The sequence below is a fragment of the Anolis sagrei genome, chromosome 1 (assembly GCF_037176765.1).
Source record: "Anolis sagrei isolate rAnoSag1 chromosome 1, rAnoSag1.mat, whole genome shotgun sequence".
In the NCBI taxonomy this organism is placed as follows: Eukaryota; Metazoa; Chordata; class Lepidosauria; order Squamata; family Dactyloidae; genus Anolis; species Anolis sagrei.
Genome location: NC_090021.1, coordinates 286,432,928 through 286,452,790, shown reverse-complemented (window position 1 = coordinate 286,452,790; position 19,863 = coordinate 286,432,928). Strand labels below are relative to the sequence as shown.

General features: G+C 43.1%; 1 protein-coding gene across 3 annotated transcripts in view; it reads left to right on the top strand.

The window, feature by feature from the left end:
• The window catches only part of MIDEAS (mitotic deacetylase associated SANT domain protein), a 106,943-nt gene that overhangs the window by 19,122 nt on the left and 67,958 nt on the right, over positions 1-19,863 (top strand). For 2 of the 3 annotated variants that reach the window (XM_060761146.2, XM_067462813.1), the window contains exon 1: positions 14,837-15,442. The exons of the other annotated variant lie outside the window; for it this stretch is intronic. The gene's annotated coding sequence lies outside the window, so the exon portion shown is untranslated. Of the gene's footprint in view, positions 1-14,836; positions 15,443-19,863 lie in introns of those variants that run through there. 3 annotated transcript variants of the gene reach the window in all.

The following is a 19,863-nucleotide window of genomic DNA, read 5'->3' as shown; positions in this document are numbered from 1 at the left end:
ACCTTTTAAATAAACTAGTTATTCTAAAATACATAAGTAAGTATTTTAAGTAAAATACCATTGCCCTTCCACATTGGTGGATTTAACTTATGTAGATTTGATTGTTCATGGATTTGATTAATAGTTATCTCTAGGAATCTCTAAGTCCTCAAACAAAGCTGGCCATAGAGCTGTGTTCTCACCTTTTGTCATTCAGAGAAGGGGATAGTTTCTTGAGAATATATATATGTGATATATGAGAGCTCCTGGTGGTGCCAGGCTTAAACCACTGAGCTGCTGAACTTGCTGACTGAAAGGTCTGAGGTTCAAATCCAGGGAGTGGGGTGAGCTCTTGCTGTTAGCCCCAGCTTCTGCCAACCTAGCAGTTCGAAAAATAGCAAATGTGAGTAGATCAATAGATACGGCTCTGGCAGGAATATAACAGCACTCCATGCAGTCATGCCGGCCACATAACTTTGGAGACATCTACGGACAATGCCGGTTCTTTGGCTTAGAAATGGAGATGAGCACCACTCCCCAGACTCGGACACAACTAGACTTAATGTCAAGGGAAAACCTTTATGTTTGTTCTCCCCTCTCTATGTGTGTGTGTGTGTATACACACACACACACACACACACACTAGCCATCCCCTGCCATGCATTGCTGTGGCCCAAGTTGTGTATATGTGTTTTGTGTGTGTGTATGTGTGTGTATATATTTGTGTATATATGTGTGTTTGTGTATATATATGTGGTTTTGTGCATGCGTTGTAATGTAATTTTTTTGGCTTTTTAAGTCTCTTCTGCTGTGTTTTTCAGTGTTTTTATGAGTGATGGTCACTCATTGGCCTGATAGGTGCATTGTGTCCAAATTTGGTGTCAATTCGTCCAGTGATTTTTGAGTTATGTTAATCCCACAAACAAACATTAAATTTTTATTTATATAGATAAAAGATATATATGGTATAGTACTTGCTTGTACACATGGATAAGTCAATTCATTTTGTGGGGCTTATTTTATGACTAAAATTTCTAGATATACACAAGTATATACACAGGTAAGAGTGGAAGCCTCTAGATTAGTGGTTCCCAGCTTTTGGTTCTCGGGTGTTTTGGACTTCAACTATCAGAAGTCCCAGGATGTGTGGCCAACTGTGAGGAATTCTGAGAACTAAAGCCTATGACACCTGAAGGACATAAGGTTGGGTACCATTGCTTTAAACAGTGATTTGGGACTTATCAGATCAGTAGGAAAACGCTGCTGTTCCTCTTTCCCTAACTTCCTTGTTCTCATGTTAACTTTTTCTGCAGGAGCTTCTCTTAAATAGAAAAAAAGTGGTACTGTCGTTGCTTACAATCATTAACTTGCCAAAGAAAACCTTACGAAATTCGTGGGATTGCCATAAATTGACAAGTGTCCTCCTAGGAGCCTGAATTGATTGCTGATGGCTTGTGAAGTTAGTCTCGGAGTTGCATGAAATTAGGCTGATAACCAAATGTTGCTCATCCATGCACCAGAGTAGGAATCATGTCGCCCTCCAGATGTTGTTGGACTGTAACTCTTTACACTTATCTTATTCTATCTGAGGTCACTGAAAATTACAGTACATGACAAGATAGTAAGTTTCCTTGATACCTGAACTTGTAAAAAGCACCTCTCTTAAAGTGTGATTGTACCAGTAATTAAAATAAATCTGAATGAATCTTTCACAACCTTTCTCAGTGTTTATCTTTATCTCCATGCAGTCTCGTTGCAAATTCCTGACTGACATGGAGCAATCTTTCTATGCATTTTGGAGATTGGAGAGATGACATATTTACATCTCTGACTTGTGGCTGTGAGAATTCAAGTGGTTTCTGACTCATAAATTTTCCTGGCAGGATTACTCAGAAGAGGTTTGCCTATGCCTTCCTCTGAGGCTGAGAGAGTGTGACTTGCCTCAGATCACCCAATGGATTTCCATGACTGAGTAGGGATTTGAATCCCATTCTCTAGAAACCCTTTCTACACTGCCATATAATCAAAATTATCAAAGCAGATAGTCCACATTATCTGCTTTAAACTCAATTATCTGAGTCTACATTGCCATTTAATCCAGTTCAAAGTAGATAATCTGGATTTTATATGGCTGCGTAGAAGGGGTTCAAGAGGCAGCTATTGTAAAAAGGATAAAAGCCAGAGCTAGACATTTTGTATTTTAAAATGTCACTATTTACAGTTAAAGCATGATGAATACTTCCCAAAATTGCTAAGATTGTATCTATATTTTATAATTGAAACTTTAATATCACCATCATTGCAATGGCTTTGTCCTTCCAGAATCCTGGGATTTGTAGTCTGGTGAGATACACTGGAAACCTTTCATGCACTCTTCATATTTACAGACGTGAATCCCAGTTTTTTTGGAGGGAAAGTGAGATAAAAAATTAAGATGAAAATGGTGGATAATATAATAGTAATTGTAATAGTAATAATAATCTGCCCACATCATTTAAAAATAGATCACACAGTCCTAAACGCTTGGGAAGTGTTCGACTTGTGATTTTGTTATACGAAATCCAGCATATATAGCTGGGGGTGGTGACGGCCAACAGGGAGCTCTGGCGTGGGCTGGTTCATGAAGTCACGAAGAGTCGGAAGAACTGAACGAATGAACAACAAAAAATATCTCGTTTGCTGTGTCATATTGTGTTTTTGTGTCAGTAAAATAACAACAACAACAATACTGCAGTATTAAAGCTCTCCAGCAGATCATTCTAAGTACTTTGCCAATCTTTGGGATAGAGTCAGGATAGTTTAATTGGTATCAAACTTCTATATTTATCTAATGTTTACCCATCTTTAGCGTTACAGTTTCTGTTTTTAACTAGTAACTATGTACTTCCCAGTTTCTCAGAAGCATCTGAAATTGTTACCTTTAGTTAAACAGAAAAAAACCCCTGAATTATACAAATTCTTTTGTAATGTTAATTGCACAATTAAAACTTTTGTGCCAGCTGTGCCAATACCTTGAAAAGCCAGACTTGGCCATGGTGGTCCACACCCTTGTTACATCTCAAATAGACTACTGCAATGCGCTGTACATGGGGTTGCCTTGGAAGACTGTATGGAAGCTTCAAGAAGTCCACGGGCGGCAGCCAGGTTGCTCACTGGAGCGGCATACAGGGAGCATACAACCCCCTGTTGCGTCAGCTCCACTGGCTGCCAATCTGCTACCAAGCAAAATTCAAAGTGCTGTTTTAGCCTATAAAGTACGGTTCCAACCCAACTTACCTGTCTGAACATATTTCCTTTACAACCCAGTTTGAGCATTAAGATCTGTCGGGGAGGCCCCATTCTCAGTCCCATTGCCTTCACAGGTACGATTGCTAGGGATGAGAGACAGGGCCTTCCCAGTGGCGCCCCCTTGGCCATGGAACTCGCTCCTCATTAAGATCAGATTGCCCCCCTCCCTCCGTCTGTTCAGGGAAAACGTTAAAATCTGGCTGTGTAAGCAGGTGTTTGGCAAGTGACAGAAGTCCGGTATAACAACTCATCATGATATGGACATAAATGAAGCAGCGAAACGATAACTATGGGATCTGTGCAATGTTCAATATATTTTATGATGTTTACATGTATAATGTTTTAATGATTTTAATTCATATTTATATGCCTATTGATTTTTAGTTGATTATGTTATATTTTGCTTTTTGTTATGTATACTGTGGCATTGAATTTTGCCGAATTTTAAGTTGCTTTGACTTTCCCTTGGGAAGTTGGGATGAGATAGAGCGGGATAGAAATAAACAATAAATAATACCTGCTTGTCCGACTTATAATTGTTTCAACACCTATAGTAAAGCAAACATTTGGACCATATTGATAGTCTTTCCTCATCAATGTAACTAAAGTTGCCATTATATCAGCAAAGGAATGGAGCTATCCCTCGCATTAGATTTAAATTGTAATTAGCTTTACTTTCCTTCTTAAAAACCCAATTGCAAGAAATTTGTGATTTTGTGACTAGCTACTTTCAACCTTTTCATGCATAATTATTTTCTGGTTTCTCATCACCCTCTCCTGAAATAGCCCCCCCCCCAGTGGATTTCCAAAGGCATATTTGTCATTGGAAACACGTGTAAGAAGAAACAGATAAATGTTGCTTTGAGCAGAAAAAAATAGCAGCAAGTCTAACAGTACTTTGCCTCTTCACCTATCCGTCGGAACCAGTTTCCCTGGCAATTATAGAGACATCTGGAGTTGGGTTGCTTTTTTTTTTGCTCTGTTTCTGGTTAGTCACAAATAAATGAGTTTCAAATGTAGCAACTCTAATGGTAGTAGGGATAACTAATTCAGGGTTGTCATCTTTCTTCAGTCAGGCTGTTGCATGTTTAAAGCTCTGTGACAGGCGCACCTTTAATGAGTGACTGTTTAACTACCAATGTAGTCCTATATTCTGCCTCTAGTGCAGCTACTGTGGGAGATTTTGCACTTTAAATGTGGCAATTGTAATGGGTATTCCCAAAATATGGTACAGCGGTGTGTCTATAGCAGGCATGCACAAACTTGGGTCCTCCGGGTGTTTTGGACTTCAACTCCCACCAACTGAGGAGAAAAGGAAAGTACCCGAGGCTGTTAGGAATGGTGGGAGTTGACACCCCACACTTGGAGGGTCCAAGTGTGCCCATGCCTGGTCTATAATCTTTATTTCCTACACAACACATTCCTGCCACTCAGAGACATAGTTAATCTTTGACTGTTTTGACTCCTGACTTTGACTCAGATAAACTGTTTGTTGTTGTGTTTTTTTTGGGGGGGGGGGGGGGTTGGTTCATATGCTTTCCAGATTGACTTAAAAACAGAGTAAATACATTGTCAAAAAAAATGGAATAAGCCAATATAAAATACATGCATTAATTCTTCTTGAAATAGCCATTACTCTCTAATGCCCAAATTCTAAAATACAATAATAGTAATAGGTAAAGGTAAAGGTTGTCCCCTGACATTAAGTCCAGTCATGTCTGATTCTGGGGCGTGGTGCTCATCTCCATTTCTAAGCCAAAGAGCTGGTGTTGTCCATAGACACCTCCAAGGTCATGTGGCTGGCATGACTTCATGGAGTGCCGTTACCTTCCCGCCGGAGCAGTACCTATTGATCTACTCACATTTGCATGTTTTTGAACTGCTAGGTTGGCAGAAGCTAGGGCTGACAGCAAAAGCTCACACCTCTCACCGGATTCGAACCTGCAACCTTTCGGTCAACAAGCTCAGCTGCTCAGCACTTTAACCCACTGCGCCACTGGGGGCTCCATAATAGTAATAGTGATAGTAATAACACACTGTATTTATATTCCACTCTTCATCCCTAGGGAAACTCAGAGCAGATTACAGTATTTATATACATAGGCAAACATTCAATGCCTTTACAATAATAGACAATAAGACACACAAACACAAACAAAGGCCGAGGCTTGTCCTTTCATTTCTGGCTTCTGGCAGCGATGCTCATCTCTGGCTCTGGGACGAGAAGCCTACGTTGTCACCTCCTGGTTGTGTGACCGACGAGATTGCTTGGATCATCTCTGCCTTTTCCCATCGAAGTACTACCTATTTAGCTACTCACATTTTCATATTTCCAAACTGCTAGGTTGGCAGGAGCTGAAGCTGACAGATGGGAGCTCACCCCATCTTGTGGATTCGAATGGCCAATCTTCAGATTGGTAGTTCAGCCAACCTTCAGGTCAGCAGTTCAGCAGCACAAGGGTTTTACCCATTTCACCACTGCGGCCCCACAAGCAGCCTTCTGTATCCATGAATGCAACCATCTATAGCTTGAAAATATCCCTCGCACCTCCAAAAACACAATTTTAACAGTCCTTTGTAGAAGGTGGGCCAAACGTCACAAAGGGGTTTCAGCATTTCCTAACTCCTTTATGTTTTAATTTATAATACTGTAGCATCATATGCAGTTTACATAGGAAACAAATGTACATTTTGTGTGAAAAATCTGATCTCCTAAATGGTGTTCAGTACCATAGCCTCATATGCAGTATATATAGGATCCCTTTGTGACTTTTAGACTGTATATAATGAGATTAGGCACCCATAGATTTTGGGATCCATAGCAGGATCCTAGAACCAAATCCCAGCAGATACCAAGGGCCTTCTGTAGCATTCTTTATACTTAATTTATCAAAAAGAAGCAACAAAAATGATGCAAAGTGATCCTCGGAGCCACCAATTAAAAGGCCTTGTGTGTCAGGTAACCTCAACTTAACTATTAATTGCAGAAGGCCTTTTATGTGGAGGGTGCCCTATTACTCAATCATCATCATTATTATGTTTTAACTGCTATTTAAATAGTTGTGTGTGCATATAATCATTTACTTAATTGCTTGTTGACTTTATTACAACATTGCAAGAAATGGATCTGTGCCTCTGAGGATGAATTCAGTGTATCAATAGTTTCAATGAATAAACTTTAGCACAGCAGAGCTGCACAGTAGGTTAACTGCCAGCTGCAGGAAGTATTTCCAATCGAAAGGTTGACAGTTCAAAGCCCAGGTCAGTGTGAGCTCCTGGCCTTTAGCCCAGCTTCTGCCTACTTAACAGTTTCGAAAACAGCAATGTGAGTAGATAAATAGGTACCGCTTAAAGTGGGGAAGTATTTAAGGCACCCATAAGGAAATGCCGGAAATGCCTTTGATCACTTTGGTCGCCCTTCTCTGGACATATTCTAGCTTATCAACATCCTTTGTGTGTCGTATGGAGTCACTGATAAACTACTCTTTAGTTGTATTCACATACAGTGGACCTCCTGGATCCACAGGCTCCAAGTCCATAATGTCTGTTGACGTGGATTGTCATGTCCTATACATAAAATAGTGGTGACATGAATTTGGACACACTGAAATGCCCATGCACATGCCACTGCCATTTAGCAATATGGGACATGAACATCTGCCTTTTGGGAGATATCTGCAGGGAGTCCCAGAACCAAACCACTGTGAATCCATCCTATTAACTGCATCTGCTCACACTCTGGAGTGAATTCTTATTCTTCTCTGTGTAATATGTTTGCACTTGTGGTAAGAAGGGTTCGGTTAGTAAAATCAGCTCTCCGCAGGGTGTGTCTCTCACATGACTCAAAAATATCTGAACAAATGGAAACTCTAGCCATTTGTCTCTTGAATTGTGCAGCAGCATCTCTTATTCATAATGTGGGAATATTTTGGTTGCCAAGTTTGCCTTTTTATTGCCCTGGGAATCTGAGAAAAATAAAACTATTCAATAAACGTGAGCCTTCTCTAGATAAAGAACTTAATTACTTACATGTTAACATATTTTTGGCCTGCATCAATAGGAGTATAGTGTCTAGATGCAGGGAAGTCATGCTACCTCTCTATTCTACCTTGGTCAGACCACACCTGGAATACTGTGTCCAGTTCTGGGCACTGCAATTTCAGAGAGATGTTGGCAAGCTGGAATGTGTCCGGAGGAGGACAACTAAAATGATCAAAGGTCTGGAGAACAAGCCCTATGAGGAGCGGCTTAAAGAGGTGGGCATGTTTAGCTTGTAGAAGAAAAGAATGAAAGGAGACATGATAGTCATGTATAAATATGTGAGGGGAAGTCATAGAGAGGAGGGAGCAAGCTTGTTTTCTGCTGCCCTGGAGACTAGGACGCAGAGCAATGGCTTCAAACTACAAGAAAGGAGATTCCGCCTGAACTTCAGGAAGAACTTCCTAACTGTGAGAGCTGTTCCGCAGTGGAACTCTCTGCCCTGGAGTGTGGTGGAGGCTCCTTCTTTGGAGGCTTCTAAACAGAGGCTGGATGGCCATCTGTTGGGGGTGTTTTGAATGCTATTTTCCTGCTTCTTGGGGGGGTTGGACTGAATGGCCCACAAGGTCTCAGTTCCAACTCAATTATTCTATGAATTCTTATTCTTCTCTGTGTAATATGTTTGCACTTGTAAGGAGGGTTCGGTTAGTAAAATCATCTCTCTGAAGGGCGTCTCTCTCACATGACTCAAAAATATCTGAACAAATCAAAACTCTAGTCGTTTGTCTCTTGAATTGTATAGCAACATCCTTATTCATAATATGAGAATATTTTGGTTGTCATGTTTGCCTTTTTATTGTCCTGGAAATCTGAGAAAAATAAAGCTATTCAATAAACATGAGCCTTCTCTGTAAATAACTTAATTACTTATAAGAAGGTTGCTTTTTTGTGCCCTTTTCTGTAAATTCCGTTTGCTTGTGTTTACATTTGATTTTTGCATTAGAGAAAGTAGTTTTAAAAATGCTTACTGATGAAATAGTACTCCCATAAGTTCTTTTGCAAGTGATACCTTGAACAACAGCATTACTCAAAACATATTTTTCACTTAGCAAGCAATTGGCAGTCTTTCTATTTTCCCTGCTGGTTTTGATGCTTAGAAGCTATTGAAGTTAATATTGAATTGCTGGGTGGGCTTGGGCTTCTGCTGAGTGCTTGGTCTCTCATATACTTAGGATGCAAAGCTTTGGCATCATTTCCTGCAATCTGGGGTTCGTTGTTGGTATCATGCAATGTTAGGCTGTCTGATTCAACTTACTGAGGAACTGCAATGCTGAGATGTAGCTTTGATCCAGCAAAACAGTATAATTTCTACAGCTTGAAACTTTTACTTCCTTATATTCTTATGCTATGACTATGAAGTGGGTGGTGGTACAAATGTGAGAATTGCTGAAGAATGCTTCAAATCCCTGTGACTGTTGTGGAGGGCATGTTACTTCATGTGCGTTACAAGAAAAGGGACCTAAGATATAGGAGATGCTTTGCAATTCTCTCGTGCCCTGTGGCATGTCCAGCATCTGATAATCTCCCGCTGGGGTTTCAGGTTACGAAGTTGAGAAATCCCTTTGCCTCAAACTATCAGAGGAGATGGCACTGTGTTGGAACTGGATTATGTTAACAGCAGTCTTGTATGTTCTTCTTGGCAGGGGTGGGGGACAAGTATCTTAAATCTGCTAAAACGTCTTAACTTATAGAAGGAAGATTGCATAACAAATATGAAATAACTAGCTTGGGTAGCCGACATTGCCCAGGTTATTTGAAAAAGTTGTTTTTTTAATTGTACAGAACGCATAAGGTTGCGGTGAACTACAACTCACATCATGCCAGGTTAACCCTGAGAAACCACATCAGGTTGTTATGTTGGGCAAGTTCGCTCTAGATGCATCAGCAGTGGGGTTCAGTATGCTCTCTGTCTGTAGGGTAAACTACAACTCCCACTATGGTGAGTCAGTCCCCTCAAACCCTTCCAGTAGTTTGAGTTAGTCAAGAGGGTTCTTTGTGTTAATTTGGTCCAAGCCCATAATTGGTGGAAGTCACAGTTTCTCTGGTTGTGGGTGAACAACTCCCTAATTCAACTCCAAATCCCCTCCAGTAATCAAATTTCAGCATATCAGGTGTGTGTGCCAAGTTTAGTCCAGATCCATCAGTGTTTGGATTTGTAGTGTTATCTGGATTGTAATACAACTCCCCCAAATCAAGGTGAATTTTCCACAAAGACCTCCAGATCCACATGACCAGTATTTTTTTGCTGGTCATGTGGATTCTGTGTGCCAAATTTGGTCCAATTCCATATTTGGTGGAGTTCAGAGTGCTCATTGATTGTAGGAACTATAAATCCTAGTATCTACAACTCCAGAGTGTCCAGGCCAATTCCCCTCAAAACACACCAGCATTCAAATTTGGGCATATTGGGTATGCATGCCAAGTTTGGTCTAGATCCATCATTGTTTGGGATATAGTGCACTCTGGATGTAGGTGGACTACAACTGTTGGTCATGGGGGTTCTGTGTGACAAGTTAATTCCAGGTCCATCATTGGTAGAGTTCAGAGTGCTCTTTGATTGCAGGTGAACTATACATCCCACTACCTACAGCTCCTATAAATCATGGTGAAGTCTCCCCAGACCTCTCTAGTATGTTCAGTTGCTGATAAATTCCTCTGCTGTGTGGCATAGAAAAGAATAGGAAAGGGTTAAGGGAGAGACAGTGGGCAGGGTCATGCAAATTCCACACCAGTGGAGAGAGTAAGAAACACTTGGATGTCTGTGATGGAGGAAACACATGAAATCTAAGATGAGATTGTCCCCTATGAAAGTATTCACTTGAGTGGTGAGCAGTATTGTGTTTGTGGAGGACATTGGCAGGTCCTTACGGCGCTCACTATAGCTTGCAATGTCATTGGAGGGAGGGCCATTGGTGTCTCCTGAGCAGTGGGAGCTATAGCTGTTTGTGGAGGCAGGAGCTTGTCTGTGTAAGTGGACACCCCAGTCAAATACACACATACATATTTTTACTTTTATTATGTGTATATTATGTGTATAGATTATTATGTGTATAGATAGATAGATTGGTTAACCAAGTGACCCTCAGTGTGCACAGTTTTTCCTTAACAACTTAACTACTTTACTCTGTTGCAGCAGAAGCACTAATCTTCTAGTGCCTCTAGATAACAAAATTCTTAAAAGATTAAGTAGAATGGTGCAGAAATAGTTGGTGTGTATCTTAATGCCATTTCTGACTTACCATGACCTAAAGGGTTTTCTTGGCAGAATTTGTTGAGAGGGAAGTTAAGCATTTCCTCTTTCTGAGGCTGAGAGAGTATTACTTGCCTAACATTAACCAGTGGCTTTCCATGGACAAGCAAGGATTCAAACCCTCATCTCTCAGTGTACTAATACACTCAAGCTACGCTGACTCTCTAAGCAACAGTATCCCTCCAGATATTTTTGGACTGCAGCTTCCATGATCCCTCACCATTGCTTACAGAAGTTGGAGATCATGAGAAACCTAGGCACAAACCACATTTGGAGAGCTACAGTTGGCTATCTCAGTTTTAGAGAGCTTTAGAATCCACTTCATGAGATGCCCAAAGATGCCAAGGGTTTCAATGGAGGGAAATGTGCCCAAGAAATGTAAATAAATATGTTAGACAACTAAAGTTAAATTTTAAGTACATAAGAAGTGCCTATGTGTTTTGTTTGATTCAGAATTCCCCTAGTTCAGCATTCACAGAAAAGATGTTGCTGTCAATTGTTACACAATCTTGTCAAAAGTTGGCCAGCGATTCAAAGTATGACGTGGACACTATTGTTCTGACAGTTCCTTATATAGGAGAAACTATTCTGCATTCCAAATGCAAACCATCCTAAATGGCCCTATTAAGGTGCATGATCTGAATTTCCTTGTGCATAATTTATGTAAAATAAGTGTGCAAACTTCCTGATTATATATGCATGCACACTACGTGCTGGGCTTTCATGTTTGGCACTTCCCGGCATGAGGAATGTGGTGAATGCAGCTGCAAGATAGTACATGAGAGAACGCCTGCCCAGCTGGTCTGAGGTTGCTCGCTGTGCAACTTGCAGGAATCGGCACGCTGGAGCCTTGGTGTCTCTCTCCGCCTGCCTTGCAAAGTTTGTGCCACTGCGCCGTGTCCTCCCTGTGTGCTCAGTTACGACACACGCACGCACCCCTTTGTGCCTGTAGCAAAGGAAGGCTGCTTGGTGTGCCGTGCAAGATGCAAACTGAACATCGAGGGGAGAGGAGAAATGCAGATTACGTGGTGGGAAGTGGTGGCAAGTGGAAGACGGCCTTACAGAACAGAACTGAAAGAGCTCCAACGTAGGGGTTATCAATAGCCTCCTTTCATGCACTCAGACACAGGCGCTGGAGCGGTTGCACAAGAACAAGCGATGAGTCACGCCAAAGCAACTAGGAGGAGGCCTGGCTCTCTCAAAACCAATACTGTATTTTTCTTTTTTTGCTCTAGGACTCCCAGTCCATCAAGCTTCCTAGGATTCTTTAAGAGCTTTCCTCCTCTGCATTTTCCAAATTGGTGCTTTAAATAAAAGCACACTGAACATGCAATCCTGTGGCTGTCTGCTCAGAAGCAAGACTTTGAAGGGACATCTAGTGTCAATGAAATGTGGCATAGCATTGCAAACTGGAAACACTCTTGTACTTTGGCTTTGCAGGGAGGCATAAGGCATGCCAGTAGAGAGTGCAGGGCTGGTATGGCCAAGCCTGCATTTAATTTGTTTGGAAATAATAATAATAATAATAATAATAATAATAATACTTTATTTATACCCTGCCACCATCTCCCCAAGGGACTTGGTGTGGCTTACATGAGGCCGAGCCCACAATACATCAGTAATAAAACAATAACAACAATAATACAAACAATAAAATAAAAACTCAAAACAAAAAATAAGCAATAAACATTTACAGTATCACAACGACGTTTAAAAGACCTATGGTTGGGCCAAATGTAATAATTAAAAATTTAAAAATAATGCTAAGGTCCATGGTGGGTGCTCTCTTGCAATGTTTTGAGGCAGTCTTGCACACAGGTGAACACCGTGTGCACTGAGGTGCAGACAAATGTGCATTGTTTCCTGAATCTCCTGATGCTTGTGTCTGTATTTGTGTCACTAGAGGGACTGAGTAAAAATGCATGTGGTTGGGCTTTTCACAGAGCTGAAAGTTTATTTCTTATCAAAAGCATTTCATAGATAAGTATAAAACTGATAGAGAGAGGGCCTTCTTGGTGGCTGCCCCTTGACTCTGGGAGTCCCTCCCAGGAAGGCTAGAATGGCCTCTTCCTTGCAGTCCTTCCTAAGGCAGGCTAAAGCCTTTTCATTCAACCAGCTTTAAAGAAGAATGGTTTTAAGAAGCGGGGGGGGGGGGGGGGTGCTGAATAGTATTTTAATTACTTTAACTATTTCTAAGTGTTTAAGTGAGTTTACTATTTATATGTTGTAGATTTTAAATTGCATTGTTTTTTAATGTTGTGAGTTGCTTTGCATCTCATCAAGATAAAAAAATATGATATAAAGAAATATAATAATAACAACTGAGAAATGGTGTAAGCTCGTTCTTTCCAGGAAGCTCAGGCTGCATCAACTTCTTCATCAGTAACTTTTGACATCTTGATTATATATACCCAGGTTTCTATCTGTGAAATGCTGGAGGATGCAATACTTTGTACTATAACACTATGTAACAAAATTTGAAAAAAAAGCCTGTTCCTGGTTTAAAAATGTTATTTTCTTTTTAATTGTGCAATACTTGTATTGTTAAAGGCTTTCATGGCTGGACTCACTAACCCAGTTGTAGGTTTTTCGGGCTGTATGGCCATGTTCTAGAAACATTCTCTCCTGATGTTTCGCCTGCACCTATGGCAGGCATTCTCAGGTTGTGAGGTCTGAGGCCAAAGTTTGCCCATGCCTGTTGTAGAGGAATCCTTTCTTCCTGATCTAGCAATTGCCTTAAAAGTTAATTTCTGTACCACTTCCTCAAGCTCCAGTGATTAAGACTGAGCTCCTAAAACTGTCACATAATTCTTATAACGTGGAGAATTCCCTTTAAATGCAATAACCTCCAGGTCATCCAAACATCTGAGGTCATCAGCAACCCCTGTCACATAGGCTAGAAAATCTTGAATAGTCAGGTTGCATCTGATCAGCAAGTACTTTCTGTTTCGGGAAAAGATGTTGGCTTGCAGCAGATTGCTTGTGTTGTTTTTCAAGAGAGGAGAGCATTGCTTTCACAGTTGTTTCATAGAATCATAGTTGAAAGAGACCTCTTGGGCCATCCAGTCCAACCCCCTGCCAAGAAGCAGGAAAATTGCAGATGGCCATCCAGCCTCTGTTTAAAAGCTTCCAAAGAAGGAGCCTCCACCACACTCCAGGGCAGAGAGTTCCACTGCTGAACAGCTCTCACAGTCAGGAAGTTCTTCCTGATGTTCAGATGGAATCTCCTTGTCTGTAGTTGCCCAGCTCTTTAAGCCACTCCTCATGGGGCTTGTTCTGCAGACCCTTGATCATTTGAAGCCATTGTTCCACATCCTAGTCTTCAGGGCAGCAGAAAACAAGCTTGCTCCCTCCTCCCTGTGAGTGTTTCCTTTTGGACATACCTGTAAATTCCATTGGGAAGTGAAGAAGTTGTTATGCACTGACCCATGTTGCAAATTCAGCTTCTAGGAATCCCTGGTGGCACAATAACTTACATGGGTCTTCTGACCGAAAGGTTGGTGGTTTGATTCCGCGGAATGGGGTGAGCTCCCATCTGTCAGCTCCAGCTTCCCAAGTAGGGACATGAGAGGAGCTTCCCACAGGATGGTAAAACATCCAGGCTTCCCCTGGGCAACGTCCTTGCAGACAGCCAATTCTCTTGCACCAGAAGCGACTTGCAGTTTCTCAAGTTGCTCCTGACATGGGAAAAAAACCCTCAAACTTCAGCTTGGGTCTTGCAGAGGGACAGTAGTCACAAATGCTGCAGTTGAAAGCTCTGGGTGAGAAATTCTGTCATTCTTTTCATTGAGTTTAGAAGTTGAAGCTCTAGGTGGGAAATTCTGTCATTCTTTTTATTGACTTCAGAAAGATTTGCTCTGTGTTCTGGATTGTGTCCCAGGCCATGGCTTCCTTGTCATTGTCCTCCAGGCCTGGCGATGTGTTTTGGCCTCTTCCAGTGGTCTCCATAAGCGCCTGGAATATACATGATTTCCCGACTGAGACCATAAAAGCAAAGAGGCTGAAGCAAGGAAGAGAGTGAGTGAGTGAGTGTGTCAGTGCTATTCCGGGCAAAAGCCACTTTTCCAGTAAAGAGATGCGGGTGAGCAGCAGGGCAAGTGGACCCCGCTGCAGGCCAAGCCTTTGGGAAAGGAGGGAGGGAGGGAAGGAAGGAAAGAAGGGGGCAGAGTCTATCTCTCTTTCCTTCTCAGACACAAAGTTCAGAGAATGATTCTCCAAAAGTGTGTGTGGGGGGGGGGAGGGGGGCAACTTTCATCTCCTAATATGGCAACAGGAAATGGGCAGGGCTTGGGTTTGCCTGAGCAGCAGGAGGCTGTTGTGCTGATGAAGTGGAAGAGCTGGTTTGGCTGGGGAAGGGAAGGCCAGCTTTGGGTTTCCTCCTCCTCCACTTCTTCGGCGCAGGAGGAGGAGGCTGCTGCTGCTCCCAGTTTGCTTTGCCTGCCTTTGTTGTGCAACCGATTCCTTCGCAGAAGAGAAGAAGGCTGTTTCTGCAGGAGTTGCTACCGCCTTTCCCTCCTCCTCCTCCTCCTCCGCAGCGAAGGCTTTCTGCTCCCAATCCCTCCTCCTCCTCCTCCTCGGCCCCCCTCCCCTCCTCCCTTTCCTGCTCCCCAAGCTGTGATCTCCAATCCGTGACTCAGAGACTTGCAATCCTGACACTCACTCACTGCAAGGGAGGGATCCACCGGAGCAGGAAGACCGAGAGGGAGCAAGGCTCTGGATCCCACCAGTTTGCAAGGAGGAGGAAAAGAAGGGGGGCGCCTTGCAAGCAAACTTCCCGAGTCGCTTTTGGGGTGGATTTTTCCTTGTGGAAACTTAAGCAAAGTGGGGCACTGGAGCCCAGGATATGAAGCCGAGGCTTGTTTACCTTCGGCGCCTGCGGAAAGGGAGGTAAGTTTGTTGCAAGGGATCGGAAGGACGGGGTTGTTTTGCAACGAGGAGGGGAGGGAAAGAAGAGTCCACTCGGGTCGTGGGTTTGGGAGAACTTTCCCCTCCCTTGGCCTCCTGTCTGCAGAAGGCGTCGCGTCGGTTTTGGGAAGCTACGCACTTGGTGGCTGCGGAAAGGAGGCGTCTTTCCTCCCTCTTTTCCTTCTCAACCGGGAAGTAAGCCGAAGACAGAGTCTGGGGTTGAGTCTCTGGGGTTGACCCACGGCTTGGGCCAAGAAATGGGCCAAGAGGCAGAACTGGGACAGAGAAAGAGAGAAAGAAGTCCGATCGTTGTATTGTCGAAGGCTTTCATGGCTGGAATCACTGGGTTATTGTAAGTTTTCGGGCTATATGGCTATGTTCTAGAGGCATTCTCTCCTGACGTTTCGCCTGCATCTATGGCAAGCATTCGGAGGATGCTTGCCATAGATGCAGGCGAAACGTCAGGAGAGAATGCTTCTAGAACATGGCCATATAGCCCGAAAAACCTAGAACAACGCAGTCCGGTCGTTGCTTTGGGTTGTCAGGTGACAGCTCTTCTGACCTTTGCAATCTTGCCATTTTCCAACTTCTGGGTTTCTCAATCCCTCTCATACACACATATTTCCAATCCATTATGCCTTTCTGTCCCATTCCTGATCAATAGCAGAGTGTCTGAGGGCAGGGGAAAGCCAGGAAACACTTCCTCTCTGCCCCAAGGCAGGAAACTTCCCCTGCTCTTTGCCTACTCTTCCTCCTGCATCTGAAGATTTGCAGAATGGATGCAGTTTGACCCCAGTTTTCTTTTTATATACCATGCAATAGGTCCCTGGGATGTGGAGTTTGACATGTAGGGGTTATTTATTTATTTTTCGTGTCAGGAGCGAACCAAACAGATGTATTGCATTAAAAACAAGCAAAACACAAAGTTTTCAGACTTGGTATTCTATTAAATGTCCTCTGACCAGTAGCTGACCACTTGGAGTGCCTCTGGCATGTAGGGGTGCAGCCCTTGTAAAACTACAACTCTTACGGTTCCCTAGCAGTTAAAGTGGTGTCAGACTGCATTTGATTTCTCTGGAAGTTTTAAGCAGAGGCTGGATGACCCTCTGCCAGGGGTGCTTTGATTGTGCACTCCTGCATAGCAGGTTGGGGTTGGACTGGATGACCTGTGGGGTTACTTTTAATTTTATGAGTCTGCAAACTTCATTTGTAGACAGCCCTATCTCCCAGAAGGGATTCAGTGTGGTTTCCAACATGTAGAGCAGGCCTGGGCAAACTTTGGCCATCCTGTATTGTCAAAGGCTTTCATGGTCGGACTCACTGGGTTGTTGTAGGTTTTTTGGGCTGTATGGCCATGTTCTAGAAGCATTCTCTCCTTACATTTCACCTGCATCTATGGCAAGCATCCTCAGGGGTTGTGAGGTCATCCTTCCAGTTATTTTGGTCATCTTTCCAGGTGTTTTGGACTTCAACCCTCAGCATTCCTACAGCCTCAGGCCCTTTCCTTAAGCGGCTGAGGGGGAAAAGGAAAGGGCCTGAGGCTGTCAGGAATGCTGGGAGTTGAAGTCCAAAACACCTGGAGGGCTGAAGTTTGCCCATGCACTTGCTTTCGTGCAGACATGTGCGGCAAACCTGTCGATTGTGTTTCCTCCTCAGAGCGCGCAGACTCACTTGTGTTTTCCAGACTGTCACAGGGATGAGGTCGCTTTTGGAAAGCTCAGGTGACCTTCCGGATCTCGGAAAAGCCTGATCTCATTTGTGCTCTGGTGCTGTGGCAGATTGCAGAAGTGGCAGCGATGTTGAAAGATATGCGTAACCACACACTCAGCGCGCCTTGCTCAGGGTGGATGGCCTCCTTGGAGCTGGTGACATCATCCGCTGCTCTGGTTCCAGGGGAAATCAATGACAGCTTTGCTATTAACCCGAAGAGTATAAGTGCTCTTTGCACACGACAGTGTGCTACGCTATCGGCATACGCAACATGGTACTTAGATTGGCAGCTTCCAATAGAACTCTACCTGGTCATTGGCATTGAATGTTTGCCATATATGTTGGAAGCCGATAGGGTAGTCTACAAAGAAAGTTTTGTTGTTATTGTTGTTGTTGTTGAGTCATAGAACTGGAAGTGACCCCAAAGGCCATCCAGTCCAACCCCGATCTGCCATGCAGGAACACACAATCAAAGCACCACTGACAGATGGCCATCCAGCATGTTTAAAACAGCGTTTCTTAACCTGGGGGTCATGAGGGGGTTTCAGAGGGGTCACCAAAGACCCCCAGAAAACACATTTTTCTGATGGTCGTAGGAACCCCTTTGGCAGAGAAGACTGACAATCTCTCCGCCTGTCCTCTTCCTTTTTGGAAACAAACAGCAAATCCTCCCACCAAATGCCACCCTCTGGTGTGATTGGCCAGTCTCTCAGCCAAGGGGAGGGCTGTTTCTGAGGCTCCAAGTGGGGAGGGGAGAGCAGGCGTCCTTGGTACATGGTAGTGTGGTGTGAAAGTGCAGGTGAGGGGGAACGTGTGAGTCTGGAGGGAGGCTCACACCAGCGAGTCCCTTCAAGGCATGGGGGTTCTGTGTGGGAAGTTTGGCCTTATTCTATTGTTTGTGGGGTTCAGAATGCTCTTTGATTGCAGGTGAACTATAAATCCCAGCAACTACTACTCCCAAATGTCAAGGTGTATTTTCTCTAAACTCCACCAGTTTCCACATTTGGGCATATTGAGTATTCGTGTCAAGTTTGGTCCAGATCCACCATTGCTTGAGTCCACAGCACTCTCTGGATGTAGGTGAACTACAACTCCAAAATTCACGGACAATGCCCACCAAACTCTTCCAGTATTTTCTCTTGGTCATGGGAGTTCTGTGTGCCAAGTTTGGCTCAATTCTAACATTGGTTGAGTTCTGAATGCTCTTTGAAGGTTGGTGAACTATAAATCCCACCAACGACAACTAATGACAAAATCCCACCAATGACAAAATCAATCCCCAATCCCACCAGTATTCAAATTTGGGTGTATTGGGTATTTGTGCCAAATTTGGTCCAGTGAGTGCAAATACACCCTTTATATCAGATATTTACATTACAATTCATAACAGTAGCAAAATCACAGTTATGAAGTAGCAACGAAAATAATTTTATGGTTGGGGGTCACCACAACGTGAGGAACTGTATTAAATGGTCGCGGCATTCGGCAGGTTGGGAAATAATGGCTTAAAACTACCAGAGAAGGAAAGAGCACCAGACTCCTATGCATCATATTCCTTTGGTGATCTGATATTGAGGCAATCAGAATTGCTTGAATGACAGGAGAATTAGTAATCCGTTGTGTTCATTACTGACTCTCTGATAGGTGCATTTAATTTAAGGTCTTTGCAGGGGGAGGGGGGAAGGAATGAATTTCACATGGTAGATCTACATGTGCAGCTTGACACCACTTGAACTCCCATAGTTCAGTGTTATGGGATCACGGGAGTTGTGATTTTACAAGGTCTATAGCCTTCTCTGCCTAAGAGTGCTGGTGCTATGCTAAACTACAACTCTGCAGGCTGAGAAGGGCGGTATACACATACAGTAAATAAATAAATAGCATTGAACCATGGCAATAAATATGCATTAATGCTATAATAAAGGGAGCTGCTATCCATCCCATGCATATTAACTCAAAAGTAAGCTACACTGAATGCATGAAGGACTCTTCCTGGTGCACATGGCTCTTGCAAGAGACTTCGTATTTAAGGTTGTATTTGAACGATAATGAATGAGAAAAGTAATTTGCCTTCCTCCTGCAAGTAGGCAAATTTACCAACTTCTCTGCCAACGGATTACTGTGAGTTTTCCGGGCTGTATGGCCATGTTCCAGAAGCATTCTCTCCTGATATTTTGCTCACATAACATGGCCATACAGGCTGGAAAACTCACAGCAACCCAGTGATTCCAGCAAAGAAAGCCTTTGACAACACATTCCCTGCCAATGTTGGCTCCTCCCTTTAAGAACAGTTCCCTGTTTCCTGGTTAGAGGGATGTTTGACCAGGTCATGTTCCCTTTTTCATGTATGGATAACTTTTGTGTTGTTCTGGCTTTGAGAACATCCACTGGGTTGAATTGATGCTGGTTTACTCAAAGCAGCAGGAAGAAAGATACGTGGAAACTGAGCATAGTTTCTCTTCCTCTGTGATATATTGAGAAATCTGTGGCGCTGTTGAAATTCAACTTGTATTTAAGTTCGTACAAAAATGCAAAAGAATTCCTGAACTTTTATGTCACTTTCTAAAACAGCAAAGAAAACATCTATTGCTACCACCAAATGGTTTGGGCTGCAATTTACCCATAGATGTTCACACCCAGGTAACCTCCTGAAGATACTCTTTCAGTGCACTCTGCATGGGGCTGCACTTGAA